This window comes from Colius striatus, chromosome W (genome assembly GCF_028858725.1).
Source record: "Colius striatus isolate bColStr4 chromosome W, bColStr4.1.hap1, whole genome shotgun sequence".
In the NCBI taxonomy this organism is placed as follows: Eukaryota; Metazoa; Chordata; class Aves; order Coliiformes; family Coliidae; genus Colius; species Colius striatus.
The window spans coordinates 7,826,935-7,848,920 of record NC_084789.1 but is presented as its reverse complement, the minus strand read 5'-3'; the positions used below and the strand labels follow the sequence as shown (position 1 = coordinate 7,848,920).

Here is a 21,986-nt window from a genome sequence, read left to right as displayed (position 1 = left end):
GGCCTTCTCTGCATCCTCCGTCACCAGGACACCCTCTGTGTTCAGCAGCGGGCCCACATTCCCCCTAATCTTCCTTTTGCTGCTGACGTACCTAAAAAACCCCTTCTTAGTTTTGTTAACTTTCCTGGCTAGGTTTAATTCTAAAAGGGCTTTAGCTGTCCTGGTTGCACCCCTGCATGCTCTGGCAAAGTTCCCAAGAAATCAGGCCCTGTTCCCACCTCTCATAGATGGCTGCTTTCTCCCTGAGTTGTCCCAGAAGATCTTTGCTCATCCATGGAGGCCTCCTGCCTCCTTTTCCTGCTTTCCTACATGTGGGGACACACTGATACTGGGCTTCAAGGAAGTGGCGCTTAAAGATCAACCAGCTCTCTTGGGCACTTCTGCCATCTAGGATCATATCCCATGAGATCTGTCCAAGCAGGTCTTTGAAGAGGCCAAAGTCAGCTCGCCTGCTTTGTGTCCTGCCTCTTCCACACAGGATCTTGAACTCTATCATCTCATGGTTGCTGCAGCCGAGGTTGCCTCCAACCTTCACATCCCCAACCAGACCCTCCTTAATTGTTAGCACAAGGTCCATCAGCACACCCCTCCTCGTTGGTTCCTCAATCGCTTGTGACAGGAAGTTGTCATCTGTAGGAACCTCCTGGACTGTGTGTGCTTGGCTGTGTGGCTTTGCCAGCAAATATCGGGGAGGTTGAAGTCCCGCGTGAGAACCAGGGATTGTGACTGTGAGGCAGCTCTCAACTGTTCGTAAAAGGCCTCATCCACTTCCTCCTCCTGATCAGGTGGCCCGTAGCAAACTCCTACAAGAGTATCACCTACCTTACCCTGCCCCTTACTTTTCACCCACAAGCACTCCACATGCCCCTCATCCCCACCCAGGCAGAGCTCAATGCACATTCATTGCTCCCTCACATGGAGAGCAACTCCACCTCCTCACCTTGTTAGCCTGTCTTTCCTGAACAATCCATAGCCCTCCATGGCCGTGTTTCAGTCATGAGAGCTGTCCCACCACGTCTCTGTGACCGCAGTGAGGTCGTAGCCCCACATCCGCACCCACATCTCCAGTTCCTCCTGCTTATTCCAGGCTGCGTGCATTGGTGTAGAGGCAACGCAGGGGCTTACTCAAACACACAGGTTTCCCTGGACAGATGCAGGAGGATCCTCCCCGGTTTGGCTCTCCCTCAGGGTGGACAGTCTTCTGCATCTCAACACGGTGTGCGGATGAGGGGCACTTATCATTGCATTCCCTGCCCTGCCCTCTTTCCCTGCTAGAGAGGATAGCTTGTTCTATGTTACTTCTTTCCCTCCACCCCCCAAGTCCTTCAGTTTAAAGTTGGCTAGCCTATTCCCAAATATTCTAGTGCCCTTATGGGAGAGATGAATTCCATCCTGTCCTATCAAGTTATAGTCCCCAAAGAAGAATCAGTTGTCATAAAAACCGAAACCTTCCTGCCGGCACCAGCCTCTTAGCCAGGAGTTAACTTGGCTGATTTTTTTCATTGATGACTTCCCTTTTACCTCTGGTGGACAGGATGGAAGAGAAAATAACCTGTGCCCCCCTACCCTTCACTTGCTCCCCCAAGGTTTTAAAATCCTTTTTGATTCTGGAGATATCGTGTCTCATTACATCATGGAAGAGGAGTAGGGGATAGTAGCCCACGTCCCTGACGAGACGTGGCACTCTCTGAAGCCACATCATGGATCTTGGCTCCCGGCAGGCAGCACACCTCTCGTTACTCCTTGTGTGAACGACAGATGGGTCTCTCGGTGCCTCTTATCAATGAGTCACCCACAACGAGCACCTGTCGTTTCTTTTTATGGCACCCATTACCTGTTGCTGGTGGAGCAGCTGATGGTGAATTGTTTGCTGGGATTTCCCCTTCTGGAGCTTGCTCGTCTAAGTCCCCCGTCGCCACTGCCTCATACTTATTTGTAATTGGCACTCTGAAAGAGGGGTTATGAAGACGAGCCCTACTTTTTTATGTTACCAGGGTCCAAGGCGTATCGGATTCACTGGAGGCCTGTACCTGATTGTGGAAGCCTCTGTCGATCTCCACCTCCATCCCTCTGATACTACAGAGCTACTAACGGTTTCATGCAGCTCTTTCACCTGACGCTGGAGCTCTTGAACTTGAGGGCACCTATGACACGTACTTACCTCAGCAGCATAGGTCCCTAAACATCCTAGACACCCCCTGCTCTCCACCTGGACTGAAGCATCCTTGCTGACCGACTCTGGGTGGATGCATCGATCTTCACCAGGGTATTCTCCATCTGAGTCTTGGCTTTAGCCCTCAGGCGAGTGCCCACCATCTTGTTAGCTTGGGGCAGGAGCACTTCTCCAACTTGCGGCTCTATGTGGGCTGAGGGATCGTTCCTTGCCCATCCTCCCTGCTCGCCCTGCCTGTGCAAACTGCCATGCCACACCTGGGTGCCGCGCCACGTCCTGCTTGCCGCGCTCCCTGGAGAATGTTTAAATCCCCCACGGCTGCTGCGGCTCTGCCTCCACGCAAGACCGTCCCCGTCGCGAGAGCTGCCGGCTCCTGGTGGGTCTCCTCGCTTCTCCTTCACTCCCCGTGCTCCAGGAACCCCCGGATTACCTCAATTGGCCGCCCAGCTGCAAATAAACGAGCTTTGCCACCGCTGTGTGTCCCAACGATTAAAAAGGATGGGAAGAGAGATGGTAGTTAATGAGGATTTATTAGATACTGTAGGACGTGAGCATGATGTAAATGGTATGGAATAAAGGTTGGAGATTGTGCTGGTTTTGGCTGGGATAGAATTATTTTTCTTCATAGTGGATTGTATGGTGCTATGTTTTGGATTTGTGCCCAAAACAGTGTTCACAACACGCTGTTTCAGTTATGTTCAGCAATAACTTCCATGGTGTGAAGGCCTAATCTGCTTCTCACACTGTTCTGCCAGCGATTAGGCTGGGGATGGACAAGAAGTTGGGAGAGGACACCACCAGGCCAGCTGACCCCAACTGACCAAAGGGATATTCCATACCATATGACATCATACTCAGTAATAAAAGCTAGGGGAAAGGAGGAGGGAGGGGGTGACGTTCTGAATGATGAAGTAAATGTTCTGTGTGATGAAGCCCTGCTTTGCTTAACATCTGCCTGCTGATGGAAAGTAGTGAATGAATTCCTTGTTTTGCTTTGCTTGTGAGTGCAGCTTTTGCTTGACCTATTAAACTGTCATTAAACCTGGGAGTGAGTGAGCGGCTATTTGGTGCTTAGCTGCCTACTGGGATTAAACCACGACAGTACGTTTGAACTTATTTCAAAATAAGTAATATTTCGAAATTTAGATCAGACTACTGTTTTTAGTATCTTTGAGAACTTCACTTGTTGTAAAAATATAATGCATCGGGTAATCATAGAATGGTAGGGGTTGGAAGGCACCTCTAGAGACCATCTAGTCCAAGACCCTTCTAAAGTAGGTCCACCTAGATCGGGTTGCACAGGAACGCAAGTTTTGAAAACCTCTAGAGAAGGAGACTCCACAACCTGCCTGAGCAGCATCTTCCAGTGCTTTGTCATCCTTACAGTAAAGAAGATTTCCTTGTTTAAGTGGAGCTTTTTGTGTTTCAGCTTTTGTCCATTACCCCTAGTCCCATCACTGAAAAAAGTGTGACGTACACCTATTAAATACTCGTAAGTATTAATGTGATTCCCCCCTCAGTCTCCTCTTCTCCAGACTGAACAGTCCCAGATCCCACAGCCTTTCCTCATAAGAAAGATGCTCCAGTCCCCTGATCATCTTGATATATATAATCATATATATATATGATACATATACATTATGTATGTACATTAAGGTACACAATATAGCTCAAGTAGAACAGAAAGTTAGCTTTTTTTAAAAAGATCTACAATCAATACTCAATATAGAGGAAGTCCATACAGCTTCTTAGCTAGTGCATTTAGACTCTTCTCTTTCACCGTGTGAAATGCTGGAATAGAAGGAATACTGAAAACAAATAGCAAAGACTGTTGTGTACAGCTTAGAATACAGAGAAATGGAAATTACAACTAAACAAAGGCCTGTAACAGATCCAGCGCTAGTGACCTTTGGCTCTTGTAGTGGTTTTGTGTGGCCAGCTTTTGGTAGCGGGGGGCTACAGGGGTGGCTTCTTTAAACAAAGAGCTGCCAGAAGCTTCCCCTGTATCTGATAGGGCCAATGCCAGTGGGCCCTAAGATGGACCCGCTGCTGACCAAGGCCTGGCCGATTAGTGATTGAGGTAACGCCTCTGTGAATAACGTATCTGAGAAGGGGAAGAAGTTGCTGCGCAGCAGCAGAAGGGAGTGAGAATGTGAAAACAACATCTCCACAGACACCAAGGTCAGTGGAGAAGGAGGGGGAGGAGGTGCCTCAACACTGCAAGAGAGATTCCTCTGTGACCTGTGATGAAGATCATGGTGAGGCAGGCTGTCCCCCTGCAGTCCATGGAGGTCTGCGGTGGAGCAGAGATCCACTCGCAGACTGTGGAGGATCCCGTGCCAGGGCAGGTAGATGGCCCAAAGGAGGCTGTGACTCCGTGGGAAGTCCACACTGGAGCATGCTCCTGGCAGGACCTGGGAGTCCATGCAGAGAGGAGCCCATTCTGGAGCAAATTTGCTGTCAGGACTTGTGATCCTGTGGGGAATCCATTCTGGAGCAGTCTCTTCCTGAAGGACACTTTTCCACGTTGGGCCAGTGTGTGTGAAGAGCTGCCCCCGTGGGAAGGACCCATGCTGGAGCAGTTCATGAAGAACTATCTCCTATGGGAGGTACTCCCCACTGTAGCAGTGGGAAGTGTGAGGAGGCCTCCCCCTGAGAAGAAGCAGCGCCAAAGTCCACCTGTGATGAACTGTTTGTTAACCCCCATCCCCTATGCCGCTGGCAGGGGAGGAGGGAGAGTCCTGGGAAGAAGGAGGGGTGAGGGGAGGTGTTTTAAGATTCGGTTTTATTTCTCATTTTCCCTGCTCTATTTTGAGTGTTCATTAATAAATCAACCCATTTCTCCCCAAGTTGAGTGTATTTTGCCTGTGACGCTAATTGCTGAGTGATCTCCCCGTCCTTATCTCGACGTGTGAGCCTCTTGTTATATTTCTCTCTCCCTTGTCCAGTTTAGGACGGGGAGTGATAGGACGATTTGGTGGGTACCTGGCACCTAGCCAGGGCTAAACCTCCACAGCTCCACAGAGAAGCCACGAGAATGCCTCCAATGGGGAATGCCAGGCTGTATATTGAATTACTTTCTTCTTTTCATGTTGGCGTGTGTTTAACTTGGCACATTTTTTTGTGTTTTTAGAAAGCTTTGGGCCTTTGAAAATTTTCTAGCATTCTCTGGCTTCAGTTCTTTTTAAAAAAGGGGTGGGGTTTCAAAAAAGTGCATTCTTAAATGATTCCAGCAATTCAGCTTGGTAGGATTAAATCCAGCATCAGTTTTCATATTAAGTATTTGCACTTATTTCAAGTTAAAGGAAGTCCAACAAACCCAAGCAACAGAACAGTAGAGTTGCTGTGTACAGGATCAAAAACGAAACACGTTGACACATTTTGACAAAGCTTTCTTTTTGCCAACGTTCTCTCCGTCCCTACCCTAGATGACTGTTTGATGAATGCCTGGAGACTGGCTGTTTTCTTCTCCAACATACGTGTCTATGCACATACACATACTTAGCAGTCTTATGGAGAGAAAGATTTATAGCATTCATCCTGAACATCAGAATGGAATTTGAGTACGAGTGACAGGTCCCAGTTGCAGTCACGGTTGAAACAGAGATGTCGGATATTTCTAGTCTGCAACAATCATTTATCTGTAATACCAGAATGAGTTGAAAAAGCTTGATGGAAAACATCAAACCCTGTCTAGCCCACCGATGTGGGGAATCAAGCCATCGTTGAAAGGAGGGACTATATTACAAGAACCGCCATGCTGTATGCTCTTCACAGAATCACAGAATGGTAGGGGTTGGAAGGGACCTCTAGAGATCATCTAAGTCCAACCCCCCCTGCTAAAGCAGGTTCACCTAGATGAGGTCGTGCAGGAACGTGTCCAGGCAGGTTTTGAAAACCTCCAGAGAAGGAGACTCCACAACTTCCCTGGGCAACCTCTTCCAGTGCTCCCTCACCCTTACCGTAAAGGAGTTTTTCCTTCTGTTTAAGTGGAACATTTTGTGTTCCATCTTAGGCCTATTGCCCCTAGTCCTGTCACTGGAGACAGCAAATAAAAGTTCCTCCCTATCTTCTTAACATACATCTTTTAAATACTGTGGTAGTTTGAGCCTGGCTGGATGCCAGGTGCCCACCACACCGCTCTATCCCCCACCTCCTCAGCAAGCCAGGGAAGGGGAGAAAAATAAGATGGGAGTCCTGTGGGTTGAGATAAAAGCAGTTTAATAAAGAAGCAGCAAAGCCGCGTGCGCGGGCGGGAAGCAAAGCAAAAGCAGATAAAGCCGTTACTCTCTACTTCCCATCAGCGGCGATGTCCGGCCACCTCCTGAGAAGCAGGGCTTCGGTACGCGTAGCGGTTGCTTTTGGAAGGCCAGAAATGAATCTTGCCTCCCCTTCCTGCTCCTCTCCCCCAGTTTATATTACTGAGCTGACGTCATATGGTATGGAATATCTCCTTGGTCAGCCTGGGTCAGCTGTCCTGACCATGGTCCCTCCCAAGATCGTGCCCACCCACAGCTATTGGTGAAGGTGGGGGAAGGAATGCTGGAGGGACAGCCCTGATGCTGTGTGAGCAGTAGTCATAATATTGATATCCACAGTAAGCACAGCACTGCAAGAGCTGCTGTGGAAAATCACTACCATCCCCGACCCACTACAGTCTCCACCCCTTATTCCATACCATTTATGTCATGCTCAGACAAACTGTCTTAACAACCCATATACATTCTTATATACTCTCATTAACCAGTACCCCCACTCTTCAACAGACAAACATCATTCTTGTATTCCCTCTTGCATCTTGCATCAAACAAACAAACAACATTCTTATATCTTTCGTCCTCTGTAGATGTTCACTGGAGCAGGCCATAACTTCTGTCTTATCCATCAAGATGGGTATCCAGGCCAGGGGAAACAGTATGTTCAGTGTTGGGCACCAGCACCGTCTTGGTTTGTCCAGTTGTCCGGTTTTTCTTGCGAAGTTCATCTACAACAGATAACTCACATAACAGGTTCTTTTTCCCCCAAGGTTAAGTCTCCTTGAGGTACACATCGAGTTTCCCCATCCTTTCTCATCACCCACCAAGTACACCCAGGCCCCTGAGCAAAGACAATCCCACAAATGGGTTTGCCCTTTCCCATGGGAGGTGCAACCCATACTGCCTTCCCCAGCCATTTCCCTGCGTGCACTACAGGGACCTTATCTCCTCCCACAGTATGTAGTGGTTTTGTTTGGGCAGGACCAGGACGGTTAGTTGAACCTCTGCTGTTAACCAGCCAAGTGGCTTCTGCTAAATTTTTATCCCACTGCTTCCATGCCCCATTGCCCAGTGCTCTCAACATGGTCTTTAGTAATCCGTTATATCTTTCAATCTTTCCAGAGGCTTGTGCGTGATAGGGGATGTGGTATATCCACTCAATGCCATGTTTCTTTGCCCAGGAGTTTATGAGATTATTTAAAAAATTAGTTCCATTATCTGATTCAATTCTTTCTGGAGTGCCGTGCCACCACAAAACTTGCCTTTTAAGACCCAAGACAGTATTTCGGGCAGTGGCATGGTTTACAGGGCATGTTTCCAACCAACCGGTAGTTGCTTCCACCATGGTGAGTATATAACGCTTGCCTTGGTGTGTTCGTGGTAGCGGTCCAACATAGTCAATTTGCCAGGCCTCACCATATTGAAAACCCAGCCATCGGCCTCTGTTCCAGGGAGACTTGATTTGTGTGGCTCGCTTGATTGCAGCACGTTTCACATTCGTGGGTGACCTGTGTAATGGCTTCCATGGTCAAGTCCACCCCTCGATCACGAGCCCATCTATATGTTGCATCTCTTCCCAGATGTCCTGATGTTTCATGGGTCCATCGAGCTATAAATAGCTCACTTTTACGCTCCCAGTCTAGGTCTACCTGAGCTACTTCAATTTTGGCAGCTTTGTTTACCTGTTGGTTGTTCCATTGTTCTTCATTGGCACGGCTTTTTGGCACGTGAGCATCTACATGACGTACTTTCAGAGTCATGTTTTCCACCCGAGCAGCAATGTCTTGCCATAATGCAGCAGCCCAGATGGGTTTACCCTTGCGCTGCTAGTTGGTCTTCTTCCATTGCTGTAGCCATCCCCATAGAGCATTAGCCACCATCCAGGAGTCAGTATAAAGATAGAGTACTGGCCACTTCTCTCGTTCTGCAATCTTTAGAGCTAGTTGGATGGCTTTCAGTTCAGCAAACTGACTTGACTCGCCTTCTCCTTCAGTGGCCTCAACAACTCGTCGTGTGGGACTCCACACAGCAGCTTTCCACTTACGATGATTTCCTACCACGCGGCAGGATCCATCAGTAAACAAAGCATAATGCCTCTCATCTTCTGATAGTTCATTATATGGTGGTGCCTCTTGGGCACGAGCTACTTCCTCAGGCAATGCTCCAAAATCTCTGCCTTCTGGCCAGTCCATGATCTTTTCCAGGATTCCTGGGTGATTAGATTTCCCCAGCCGAGATCGTTGTGTAATCAGCGCCAGCCACTTACTCCATGTAGCACTGGTTTTCCCTTTGAACATCCAGTGTAACACAGGCAGACGTGGTGCCAAGAGGAGATGAGCTTCTGTGCCAATGACTTCTGAAGCAGCTCGAAGTCCCTCATATGCTGCTAGTATTTCTTTTTCAGTTGGGGTGTAGTGGGCTTCTGATCCTCGATATCCTCGGCTCCAAAACCCTAATGGTCGACCTCGGGTTTCTCCAGATGTTTTCTGCCAGAGGTGAGACCATGCTCTCCAGCGGCAGTGTAGAGGATGTTCTGCACATCTGGTCCTGTCCGGATGGGCCCAAGGGCGACTGCACGAGCTATTTCCTGTTTAATTTGTTGAAAAGCTTGTTGTTGCTCAAGGCCCCACTCAAAACAGTTCTTCTTTCTGGTTACTCTAAAGAGAGGGCTCACAAGCTGACTATAACCTGGGATATGCGTCCTCCAGAATCCCACAAGGCCCAGGAAAGCTTGTGTTTCTTTCTTATTAGTTGGTTGAGACATAGTCGCTATTTTGTTCACAACATCCATAGGCACATGCCGACGCCCATCTTGCCATTTTATGCCCCAAAACTGTCTCTCTTGTGCAGGTCCCTTTACTGTGTTTCTTTTTACAGCAAAACCAGCTTTTAGGAGAATCTGAATTATTCTTTTCCCTTTCTCAAACACTTCTTCTGCCTTGTTGCCCCATACAATTATGTCATCAATGTACTGTAAATGTACAGTAGGAGAGGGCAGAGGAGAGGGGGAGGAGAACCTCCCTCAACACACTGGACATACTCTTCTTGATGCATCCCAGGATGCCATTGGCCTTCTTGGCCACAAGGGCACAGTGCTGGCTCATGTTTAGTTTATTGTCAACCTGAACTCCCTGGTCCCTCTCTGCAGAGCTGCTCTCCGGCAGGTCAACCCCCAGTCTGTACTGGTGCATGGAGTTGTTCCTCCCGAGGTGCAGGACTCTGCACTTGCCCTTGTTGAACCTCATGAGGTTCCTCTCTGCCCAACTCTCAGGCTGGTTGAGATCCCGCTGAATGGCTCAGCGGGGCAGGGCATGGAAATTTCAGTCTTTTCCTGATGGCTTCTGCCGCTTGTCTCTCCTCAAGGCAGACAGAGTCCTCGCTGGTTCTCCCTGCTCCAGCACGGGGCCCCTCACGCTGGGGGACCTGCTGGGGGATGGGTCCTGCATGGATCCATCCGGCATGCATTCGTCCCTCCTGTGTGGGTCTGTGTGGCCCGCAGGCACTCCAGCATGGCCAGTGCCATGGCTGCCTCCCCACACAGTCTCCTGCCCATCCAGGCGCATTCAGCCATAGCTGCTGGTGGCTCTCAGTCCTATCATTGCCTTATGTGGGTTGCGTGGGTACCACCTGCATTCTCACCGTGGGTTGCAGAGGGGTCTCCAGTCTGACAGTCATCTTTCCTTCCTCCTTCTCTGGGGTCCACATGGTCACTTCCATCTTGTACCACTCCTCTATCTCTTCCAGCTGCAGATTTCCCTTCTTAAATAGTGATGGCAGAGGTGCCAGATTGGCCCAGCTGGGCTGGAGTTGAGTCCACCTCAGACCCTGGTGATGTTTCAAGAACTGCTAACTGGGACAGCACTGCAGCCTCCTCTTCCTGGTACCAATCAAAAATGTCTCCACATAAACCTGTGACTTAAGGGTAGGAGGAGGATATGAGAAATGTTGATTCTATATAATATAGAGGAATTATTTCCAAATATAGTCATTCTATGGTTTTGACTTCAAGCATTATCAAACAATGCAAGAAAAAAAGTTTTAAAATTCATTGTGAAAACATATTGGTTGTATCTTTTTTTTAGCACTGTGGCCTAGGTTTGTTGTGATATACTACACCTGTATTGCATTTTTAGTACAATTCACCTTTTCCCATTGTGGAGATTATGTCTCACTGTTCAATAGATAGAATTGTATCACCATGGAAAGGTAAATCCTAAATATAGTGCAAAAACATTATTTGGTATATTTTAACCCTATTTTCCTGTTCATATCCCTCCCTTATTTTTGGGATCTTTCTCATAAAAGCCTGCTTAAAAATACTTGCTTCCTCCTGTGGAAGACGGTTTTAAGAAGTTTAGAGGAATTAACTTGATTTTAGTTGTTTTCTGATCACAGAGAGGGATGGTGGACTGAGATGTACGCTTCCTAGTTAGAGAAGATGACAATTGCAGTACGTATTTGAGGGTTTGGATGAATGGGTCATAGAAGTTGCATGGCAGACATCCCTGACGTATTCAAACAATACTTTCGTTAAACTGGTTCTCATAATGAAATAGTCTTATCCCCCAGTGGCAGTTATAGAATATTAGTCAAAAAAAGCGCCCCAAACCAACAAAGTTCTGCACAACCATTAGAGGTTATAGCATGAAATACTTGAGGTTGATTTAGGTTTATTTCATAGAGTGGTTTGGGTTGGAAGGGACCTTTAAAGGTCATCTAGTCCAACCTTCCTGCAATGAGCATCTTCAACTAGATCAGATTGCTCAGAGCCTGGCCCAACCTGACCTTGAATGTTTCCAGGGATGGGGCATATACAACCTCTTCTGGGCAACCTGTTCCAGTGTTTCACCATCCTCATCGTAAACAAGTTCTTCCTTATGTCTAGTCTGAATCTACCCTCTTTTAGTTTAAAAACATTACCCCTTCTCCTGTTGCCACAGGCCCTGGTAAAAGCCTGTCCCCATCTCTCTTATAAGCCCCCTTTAAGTATTGAAAGAAAGAAGAAACATGTCAGCTGAAATGCCAAGAAATATGAGAGTCCTATTGGTATTCATGACCATTGTTTTCTGACCTATATCTGTGAAATCTCAAATACTATTGGAAATTGTTGTTGTTATTGATCTCTGAAATGTCACATCGATCTTTGTCCAAGCTCATTCTTATTCTGTTGCTCTCTGGCAGGTTCTCAAAAGCGCTTCTTGAACCAACTTTTTCCAGAGTTTTTCTTTTATCTATGTAACACTTGATTATATCATTACAATCAATACAATCTCTCTAAATAACCTTGGTGAAACATTTACTATCTTTACTAATGTATTGTGAGAGAACGTATTTTAAAAAAATACCTATTTTTCATTAATGATGGCTATGCTATTATATTTCAGTTCTCATATCAAGTTTTAGTAATTTAACCAAAGCAGTTCCCTTCCTTCTGTTCTTTTGTTCCAGATGCTTGATGATTGAATCCTTGATGTCAGTTACACAAATGTTGCATTTATTATCTCCATTTATTATCTCCATCCAGTTTTCCAGCCAGATTAGAGATAGTTCTTGGATTATCTGTAATTTTTCTGGCTTCTCAACAATAGTAATTCTTTACTCTCTATTATTTTTCATTCTATTCACCTCTTTACCTGATTTTATTTACTTAAAATCAGGAGTGGAGATTACAGGAATCTTTCCGAACCTTCTTTCCTCACCTCTTAGATTAGAGCTGTTAAGAATGTTAGACTAAATAATACAATGTTGTTTTTCACATCTTTGGTGAAAAGAGTCCACTCTCAATGAACTGATGGTAATGATCAAATGTCCTAGAAACTAGATCATAGAACCATTCCTGAAGCTATTAATTTACCAAGCTTTTGGCTTTCCTTTGTACAAATGAAAAAAATTCTGGGTTCACTTCTGTATCCACCTGTTAGCCTAGAACAGTGGCCTCCAAATTTTTGATCACACACTCCTATGAGTACAAAAGTTTTTGAGCATGCACCCCCACTATGCGTGTATTTATTTATTTAGAAATCATATAAATGTATTACTGTGCTAAAATATTATGTACAACATAAAACATACACAAAAAAGGATGAAAGATGACCAATATTTTTAAAATACTTTTATTTTATATATTAATGGTACAAAAAACCCTTTTTGTGCTTGCTAAAAAATATTATGAATTATTTTTAGTGAGAGCAATGTGATTGAATCTTCACTATTTTAAAAAAATCTTGGTTTAACACTTTGTGATACAGCAATTCAAGTTCTGTCTCTAAGATCAGTTTATGTCAATACTTGGTTTTAATGGCTGCCATAGCTGGAAAAGATGCCTCACAAAGATACATGGATCCATTCAAAATTGTGAAAAACTTTTATTATCGCCTGTAACATGCTCTTTATGGTTGAGAAAACTATATTAGGGTGGCTTGATCAATTTGACATTTCATTGTAAAAATTGTGTGTATATTTAAAAAGCTAATCGCATATGTTCTGAATAATCATAAGAAATCTTTTCAAAATCTAGAATACAGAAGAAAATGAATGTGCTTTTGTTCTGAGCTAATAAATAAAATAAATTCAAATCCAACATTTCTTGTAAGTTTTGGGTTTGGGTCAGGTTAAAAAATTCAAAATGCCTGAAATCTGAATCCGGTTTCAATATAGCTGATTGTGATTCAAGATCGGTAGAAATTTCAGGAGAAAAGATTATTTCACCAGGTGTTATCATATTAGAGACTTTTATCTTTGCATTATCTTCAAACTGCAGTCATCCTACAAATACATGCATCTGGGTTTACATACATACAGCAGAGAGTTTGGCTGCTCCCCAGGGTCAACCCACCATAGCCCTTTTTTGGTGCCTACTGTGGGGATCAAGTTAATGACAGTTTTAATCTGATCATGCTATAACTGTTGTAGTTGTTAATTGGCAGGCTTCTCTGCAGATGTAGTGGGTTTATGTGGCCAGGTTGTGGTACCAGGAGGCTGCAGGGGTGGCTTCTTTAAAAAAAAAAGAGCTGCTAGAATCATCTCCTGTATCTGATAGGGCCAGTGCCAGTTGGCTCTGAGATGGACCCGCTGCTGACTAAGGCTGAGCCAATTACCCCACATCAGGTTACTAAATCCAAACTAATATTAGATGAAGTAGCTGGAGCAACAGTGTATGTATTACTGAAAGATGATACTCCTGTTTTCCTCTTTTATCACAGACTGGCTTGTTGTGCTCTTTAGTCTGTGCTACAAACACATACACTGTATATATTTCTGCAAGATCAGTATGGCAATATTTAACTCTGTCTCCACTGTAACTAATTAATCTGCCATTTACGTTGATTCATTTTCTGGAATGATACATGGCACTGCAGCCTCTGGGGAAAAGCTTGTGTGTATACCAAGTCATGGTTGAGCTGTTTTGCAAACACGGAGGTGCTGAAATAAATTAAAACTGTTAATGGTCCTGGTTACACAGCTCAAAATATACAACTGTTTTTTTTTACAGCAATGGAGGATTTGACATAAGATGGGTATTCCGTATACTCCCACAGGATAGGCAATAGTCGAACGTGCACATGCTACATTGAAAACCCCGATTTTAGAACAAAGAAGGGGGAATTCTTTGGACACACCACATAATCAGCTAGCAATGGCTTTATATACTCTTAATTTTTTAAACATAAATAGTTTTGTCCTGACAGCTGTGCAACACCATTTCAGCACTACAACGGACTTTATTGCTAACTTGTGGGTTCTGTACAAGGATCCTGAAGGAGACTCAGCCTTGTAAAGAGACAGTAGATCTGTTGGTGTGGGGGAAGGGTATGCTTGTGTTTTATCGCTCACAGATCCTCAGTGGATACCAACAAGGAAAGTTAAGCCATATAATGAGCTGGAAGAATCAACCTTTCAACCCAAAAACACTGACGATACGGGAATCAATGCGCAGGCAACAGATTCCTAGGAACTCGGCAACTGTGCCTGTCACTTGGGGAAGTCTTGAAACAACTACAACAGAATGCAGAGAATACGATGGCATGGGTAGGAGCGATGCCAATGCTGGAAAATACCTTTTTCTTTTTTCTTTTTTCTTTTTTTTACCTATCTGGCCCTTATTTCAACCAACTCTGAAGTAAGCATAAGTTTGCTATTTTTATTTTGGCCAAAAGCAACTGGTCACATATATTGGGCACACGTCATCAACCCACCATTTTTGCCTTGGTGGGATCCCAAGATACCAGTAGCCAGTAATAACACACAGTAGACTGGAGGAGCTTGGCTTCCTCCTTGGGATGCAGAGAATCAGTCATATCATAGTATAACATTGTATGTGGAACCAATGATAGTACCATTGATCATGAGGTCACCATCTGTGCAACTCATCCTTATATTTTGTTGGCTAGAACTCGGGCACAATTAAGCAATAGTGTTGATCAATCTCAGATTACCATCACAGATAGAAATGCTGAGACCTGAGCAACAGACCCCGAACCAAAGTTGACCTATAGATTAACCTCCCAATCAAATGTTATATAAGTAGCTCATCATTAGTGAAATATGAATAAAGTTTCCAATTATTAGTGAAAGATATAGCTAAAATGTTTATAAGAATGTATTATTTGATGTGTCTATTTCTGTATGTACAGATTTTGGTGTTTGAGGCAGAGAAATCAGATGTTTAGCCTTGGTTGGTAGTACATGAAAAAGAACTAAATAGATAAGGAAACTCCCTTGGTTCCTCCTGGGGCCCTGGCCAAGTGATCACCAACTGACCAGAGGGCAAAGATTTTGAAATATCGCCAGAGAAGGAAGTAACACTGATGAGCAAAAGCAGACATACGGGGGGGAAAACCTAAGAAGTTAGGACTCGGTTCATTGTAAACTAACATCATAATAAGAAAAACTTAGCTCACTGGAATTCAAGTAAAGGCCTTGAAGACCCTGAATGCTGATAATGAAGGAGCTGGTGTGCAGACATTTACAGATAAGAAGAAGTTGGAATGTGGAAAAACAGAAGACTGGTTGCATCCTGCTCTGTAGCTTGGAAATCAACCAGGAGGCACTGCACAAGTACAAGCTCGAAGAGAACTCATTATAATACGAAGAAGGGATAGGTTATGAATATGTAGTAGGCGCTTATGCATACCCCTACTTGTATACTATAAGTAGCTGATTGTTAGACAATAGTGCGTTCAAGTTGGGCAGTTATCTCCCTCACACCCACCGGCGTAATACATACCTGCTTTATAACCCTTAACCGCGTTATAGAGTTTGTTCCGCATGTCAATTGGCGAGCCAGCCAGGAGAACCTCTCTGTCCAACTGCTTGGACTGGTTGGGTGTGGGACATTCTAGGCACGCCACTGGACTGTTTCTCCAGAGAGTCTCCCATCCCCATCCAATCGCTGTCGGGGAAAAGACAGACTGTTGGCCAGCAGAGCAGGTATGTAAATTGGGAATATCTACAGGAGGTACAGAGGATGAGTCTATAAGCCGTGATTGGGACACCTCATGTAGTGACGAGGGGTAGTAGAGCTTAACAAGACCCCATAAGTTGTAAGGGGGTTATAAATACCTCTTGCGTGTGGTGAGGGAGTGATACTGCTCACCCCTGGGAAATTAGCGAATTCGCTGGTATGATAACTTGGGACACTATGATTGGTGTGAGAATGATGACATCCTCAAACGAACTTGGACAAGTGTGCCTAGAGAGACTGAAGTGCTAGTTTAATTTGAACCTAACCAAACCAACCTTGGTCACATGCCTATGGCAAGGATCGGAAGGACAGGCACTGCACTATAAAGTCAAAATTGACCTAAGGCTAGAACCAAAGACCTTTGAAATCAGACCATATGTGATCAAAAATATAGGTCAACAACAAATGTTGTTCAACCCAGAATGGTCTCTTAAATGTGTTGAGATGCTGATGCAAATCAATGTTTCAGGTATTCAGCCAACATGCTCTCCCTTCCATTTTTTGAGAGCTGGACAACCTGGCTGCAAAAACAGGTGCCCTTTAGGGGTCGAACACAAAGAGACCTAACTGGCAGGGACACACCACATAGGGATGGGATTAGGGGTCCTAAATGAAATTGATTCAGAAATATTAATGGATAGATTGGCCACTGCAACTAGTGATCTGACAAGATTACAATAACCTTTGCAATATTCTCTATCAGCGTTAGGAACTAGCCAGTGGCTTTTATCAAAAGTGTTACCAAAGTGGGAAAAGGTGGAGGAGCAAGACCATGAATTGATAGTGAACACACTTGGTACGGTCCAAGCCAATGTTTCTTTGGCCCTCAGCTGTATACAGGCACAATTATGGATGCAATCGGTGGCCGCCTTAATTATATGAGAGGGTGGTGAAGGTACTTTCCCATCGAAATCCAGAAAGTGGTTTGGGACAGCGTCACCAACTTAGAGAAGGAGTTTCAATCCTGGTGGACTCTGGTGAATTTTACCTATGACCCCATCACTGATACTGCCACAGCCTTTGTGTTGACTATACGTAATGCTTCAATATATGTAATCCACTCCATTATTACATTAGGATTAAACCATGATAAAACTGCTCTATCCTTCCTAACACAGAACATGGGCATGAATGGTGCACGCTGTCCTGGTTTGACCCAGGATAGAGTTAATTCCCGTGAGGAACCAGGAAAGGGTACAGCCTGAACAGCTGACCCAGGCTGGCCAGCAGGTATTCGATACCATCCTAACATCATGCCCAGTATATGGGTGGAGGCTAGCCGGAAGAAGCTCTCTTCCGGGCTCGCGGGCTCTCGGTCGCCGGTCCGGAGCGGTCGCTTAGGTCGGGTCCCGGGTGGTGAGCAACTGCATCACTCACCAGGTTTCTTTGTAATATCCCCTTGTTTTTGTTATAGTTGATCCTCTTCCATTTTCCCCAGTAAATTGTTCTTATTTCAACTTACACAGACTCTTTTACTTTTTTTTCCTCCCTCTCCGATCCCCTCCGCGTTCCGTCGGGAGGGGGAGGGGGAGGAGTCGCATTTTTTTTTTCCCTTTGCTCCGGCTGGGAAAAAACACGACACATGGGAAGTGGCAAACTGTTCTCACGGTTTAGCAAGGAGCAGCTTTTGCTTGGTAACAGGGGGAGCGGGTTGCAGTGAAGAACCGGTAAAGAGTTTTTGGACATTCCCCCGGCTCCTGGGTTCACACCCACCTGCGGCACGGCTGGGCCAATCTGGCGCCTCTGCGATCACTATTTAGGGACGGGAATTTGGAGGTCCACGGTGGAGCAGAGATCCACCTGCAGCCCGTGGAGGACCCCACTCTGAGGAGGAGCTGGACTATATTTGTTGGCAGGACTTGTGACCCCTGCTGGAGCAGTTCATTCCTGAAGGACTGTTCTCATGGATGAGACCCACGTTGGAGCGGTTTGTGAGGAATTGTAGTTCCATGGGAAGGACCTGTATTGGAGAAGTTCATAGAGGATTATCTCCTGTGGGGGGGGGGGCACACTGTAGCAGTGGGAAGTGTGAGGAGTCCTCTCCCTGAGAGGAAGCAGTGGTAAAGACTATCAGTGATGAATTGACTGTAACCCCCATTCCCTGTTCTCATGCGCTGCTGAGGGGGAGGAGATAGAAACCTGGGAAGAAGAGAGGGGTTGGGAGAGGTGCTTTAAGATTCATTTTTTTATTTCTCATTTTCCTACTCTATTTTGATTGTTTGTTAATATATCAAACCATTTCTCCCCAAGTTCAGTCTGTTTTGCCGGTGACGCTAATTGCTGAGTGATCTCCCTGTCCTTATCTCGACTCGCGAGCACTTTGTTATATTTCTCTCTCCCCAGTCCAGTTTAGGAGGGGGAGTCATGGAACGACTTGATGGGCATCTGGTACCTAGCCAGGGTTTAACCACTACAGCAGAACATGGAGCTTGCTAGCTTTACTGTATAATGGAATCTAGGGCTTTTTAGTGACTGCTTTCAGCTACTTGCTGGTACTGCGCTGCAAGAAGCAAAAAAGACCTAAACTGTTCAGCAATAGCTAAAGGACCAGTGTATTATCAACACTGTTTTGGTCACAAATCCAAAACAAAGCCCCATACGAACTACTATGAAGAAAATCAATTCTGTCCTAGCCAAAACCAGTACATTCAGCTGTTAAATTTCCATCTTCCCTGATGTCAGTCTCTTCTTGCAAATTCATAGGAAGGTATTCCAGTTCTATAGTTTTAACAAATGGGTTCAAAACCTACTGAAACTCTTCATTTGGAAGATTTTTAACCTGGGTAGAAAATTATGTTTCCAAATTTTTAAAATGCATAAATATGAGAGTTTTTATGGGTGACACACTTTTTTTGTCAACAAGATCACATAATGATGGAAACATTACCAAACATCTGTTTTCAAAATAATCTCTGCATAACACAGGTTTCTTGTGAAAAGCTGTTACTTCCTCAGTCCTTGTTAAAGCATCACCTTTACCTTTAAAGGACAGATAGTGTGTTATTTTTTTAAAATATCTGCATAAGCAGTTAATAAGCAGCAAATATCTTTATGATAATTTATGTATATGCGGGCATGCATACATATATATATATATATTTATATAAGATTCAAAATAGTATCAGTACAATGCTCTCCAAACCAGCTTCCAGGAGTGAGGCCTTGAAATTGACAATGGGGCTAAGTCTCACTTTGAAGGTAACCTGTGTCATGGAGTCTGGAGTCAGCCAGGTGTCCCTTGTGAGCATCCAATAACTTCTCTAAGAGAACTTGTAGCAAAGTTTGTGTAGGGGGAGTTCTCAGAGAGGGAGGCTTCATTTTGAGTAAAAAGCAAGTAATTTTTATAATTGCTATATTGGGTTTTGTTTGGCAAGGTTTTGGTAGCAGGGGGTCCTACAGGGATGGCTTCTGTCAAAGGATGCCAGAAGCTTCCCTCATGTCTGACAGAGATAGTTCCAGCTGGCTTCAAGAGGGAGACTTGGGGGGCTTGGTGGACAGCAGGATGACCATGAGCCAGCAGTGTGCCCTCATGGCCAAGAAGACATCCTGGGATTTATTAGAAGAGCTGTGGTTAGTAGGTCAAGCAGAGTTCTCTTCCTCCTCTACTCTGCCCTTGTGAGACTACATCTGGAATATTGTGTCCAGTTCTGAGCCACTCACTTCAAGGAGGACAGGGAGCTGCTGGAGAGAGTTCAGCACAGGGCCACAAAGATGATTAAGGGCATCTCCCTTATGATGAAAGGCTGAGGGAGCTGGGGCTCTTTAGCTTGGAGAAGAGAGGATGGAGGGGTGACCTCATTAATGTTTACAAATATGTAAAAGGAAGGTGTCAGGAGGATGGAGCCAGGCACTTCTCAATGATATGCAATGATAGGACAAGGAGCAATGGGTATAAGCTGGAACACAAGAGATTCCAAAGAAATACAAGGAAGAATTTCTTCACTGTGAGAGTGATGGAGCACTGGAACGGGCTGCCCAGAGGGGTTGTTTAGTCTCCGTCTCTGGAGACATTCAAAACCCACCTGGACAAATTCCTGTGTGACCTACTCTAGGTGGTCCTGCTTTGTCAGGGAGGTTGGATTAGATGATCTTTCAAGGTTCCTTCCAACTCTTAAGATTCTGTGATTCTGTGAGACGCCACTGGCTAAAGCTGAGCCATCAGAGATATTAGTAGCACTGCTGTGATCATGTACTTGAGAAGGCGGAAAAACTGCTGAACAGTAGCAGCTGGGAGAGGAGTGAGAATATGTGAGAGAAGCAATCATGCAGACGCCAAGGTCAGGGAAGAAGGAGGAGGTGTCCAGGCACTGGAGCAGAGATTCCCTTTCAGCCCGTGGTGAAGACCATGGCGAAGCAGGCTGTCCCCCTGCAGCCCATGGAGGTATACAGTGGAGCAGATGTCCACCTGCAGCCCATGGAGGACCCCACGGTAGAGCAGGTGGATATGCCTCAGGGAGGCTGTGACCCCTTGGGGAGTGCATGCTGGAGCAGGACCTGTGGACCCATGGAGAGAGAGGAACCTACACTGGAGCAGGTTTTCTGGCAGGACTTGTTACCCCATGGGGGACTCATGCTGGAGCACTCTTCCTGAAGGACTGCACCCCATGGAAAGGACCTATGCTAGAGCAGTTCATGAAGAACCACAGCTCATGGGAAGGACCCATATTGGAGAGGTTTGTGGAGTATTGTATCCTGTGAGTGGGACCCCATGCTGGAGCAGGGGAAGTGTAAGGAGGAAGGAGAGGCAGAGACTAACTGTAATGAACTGACTGCAACCCCCATTCTCTATCCAGACTAAACAACCCCAGTTCTCTTAGCTGCTCCTCATAAGACTTTTTCTCTAGACCCTTCACCAGCTTTGTTGCCTTTCTCTGGACATGCTCCAGCACCTCAATGTTCCTATTGTAGTGAGCAGTCCAAAACTGAACACAGTGTTCAAGGTGCCACCTTGCCAGGACTGAGTACAGGGGGACAATCACTTCCTTCATCCTACTGGCCACATTATTTCTAATACAAGTCAGTATGCCATGGGTCTTCTTGGCCACCTGGGCACACTTCTGACTCATATTCAGCCAGCTATCAACAAACACCTCCAGGTCCTTTTCTGACAGATAGCTTTCCAGCCACTCTGCCCTAAGCCTGTAGCATTGCATGGGGTTGTTGTGGCCCAAGTGCAGGACCTGGAACTTGGCCTCATTGAACCTCATACAGTTGGCTTCAGCCCATCAATCCAGCCTGTCCAGATTCCTCTGAAGAACCGTCCTACCCTCAAGCAGATCTACACACCCACCCAACTTGGTGCGTGTGGTGGTTTGACCCTGACTGGATTCCAAGTGCCCACAACGCTATTCTATCACTCTCCTCCTCAGCAAGCCAGGGAGGGGAGTAAATAAGATGGAAGCCTCGTGGGTTGAGATAAAAGCAGATTAATTAAGAAATAGCAAAGCCACGTGTGTGAGAAGCAAAGATGTTACTCTCCACTTCCCATCAGCAGAGATGTCCTTCCACTTCCCGAGAAGCAGGGCTTCGATATGTGGAACGGTTGCTTTGGAAGGCAAAAGTGAATCACAAATGCCTCCTTCTTCTTACTTCTCTTCCCAAATTTATATTGCTTAGCCAATGTCAAATGGTATGGAATATCTCCTTGGTCAGCCTGGGACAACTGTCCAGGCTGTGACCCCTCCCAGGTTCATGTCCACTCACAGTCTACTGGTGAAGGTGGGGGAAGAAATGTTGGAGGGACAACCTTGAAGCTGTGCTAGCAGTAGCCAAAATATTGATGTGCTATCAATACATGTTTTTAGCTACCAACAGAAGGCACAGCACTACAAGGGCTACTGTGGAAAATCACCTCCACCCCAGACCCAATACATTTGTCTGCAAACTTATAAATGGTGCACTTGATCTCCTCATCCAGATCATTGATATTGAAAAGAACTGGCCCCAACACTGAGCCCCAGGGAACACCACTTGTCACCAGCTGCCAACTGGATTTAATTCCATTCATTACCACTCTGGGGTCATCCATCTAGCCAATTTTTTACCCATATGTCCTTCAAATTTGAATAGTTTTGGAGCAACAGCATGGAGGTGA

The 21,986-nt window shown here is 45.5% G+C and overlaps 1 protein-coding gene across 4 annotated transcripts in view; it reads left to right on the top strand.

Moving 5' to 3' along the window:
- LOC133628493 (transcription factor RFX3-like) overlaps positions 1-21,986 on the top strand; it is a 153,037-nt gene that overhangs the window by 10,268 nt on the left and 120,783 nt on the right. Inside the window, exon 3 of one of the 4 annotated variants that reach the window (XR_009820724.1) lies at positions 1,995-5,473. The exons of the other annotated variants lie outside the window; for them this stretch is intronic. The gene's annotated coding sequence lies outside the window, so the exon portion shown is untranslated. Of the gene's footprint in view, positions 1-1,994; positions 5,474-21,986 lie in introns of those variants that run through there. 4 annotated transcript variants of the gene reach the window in all.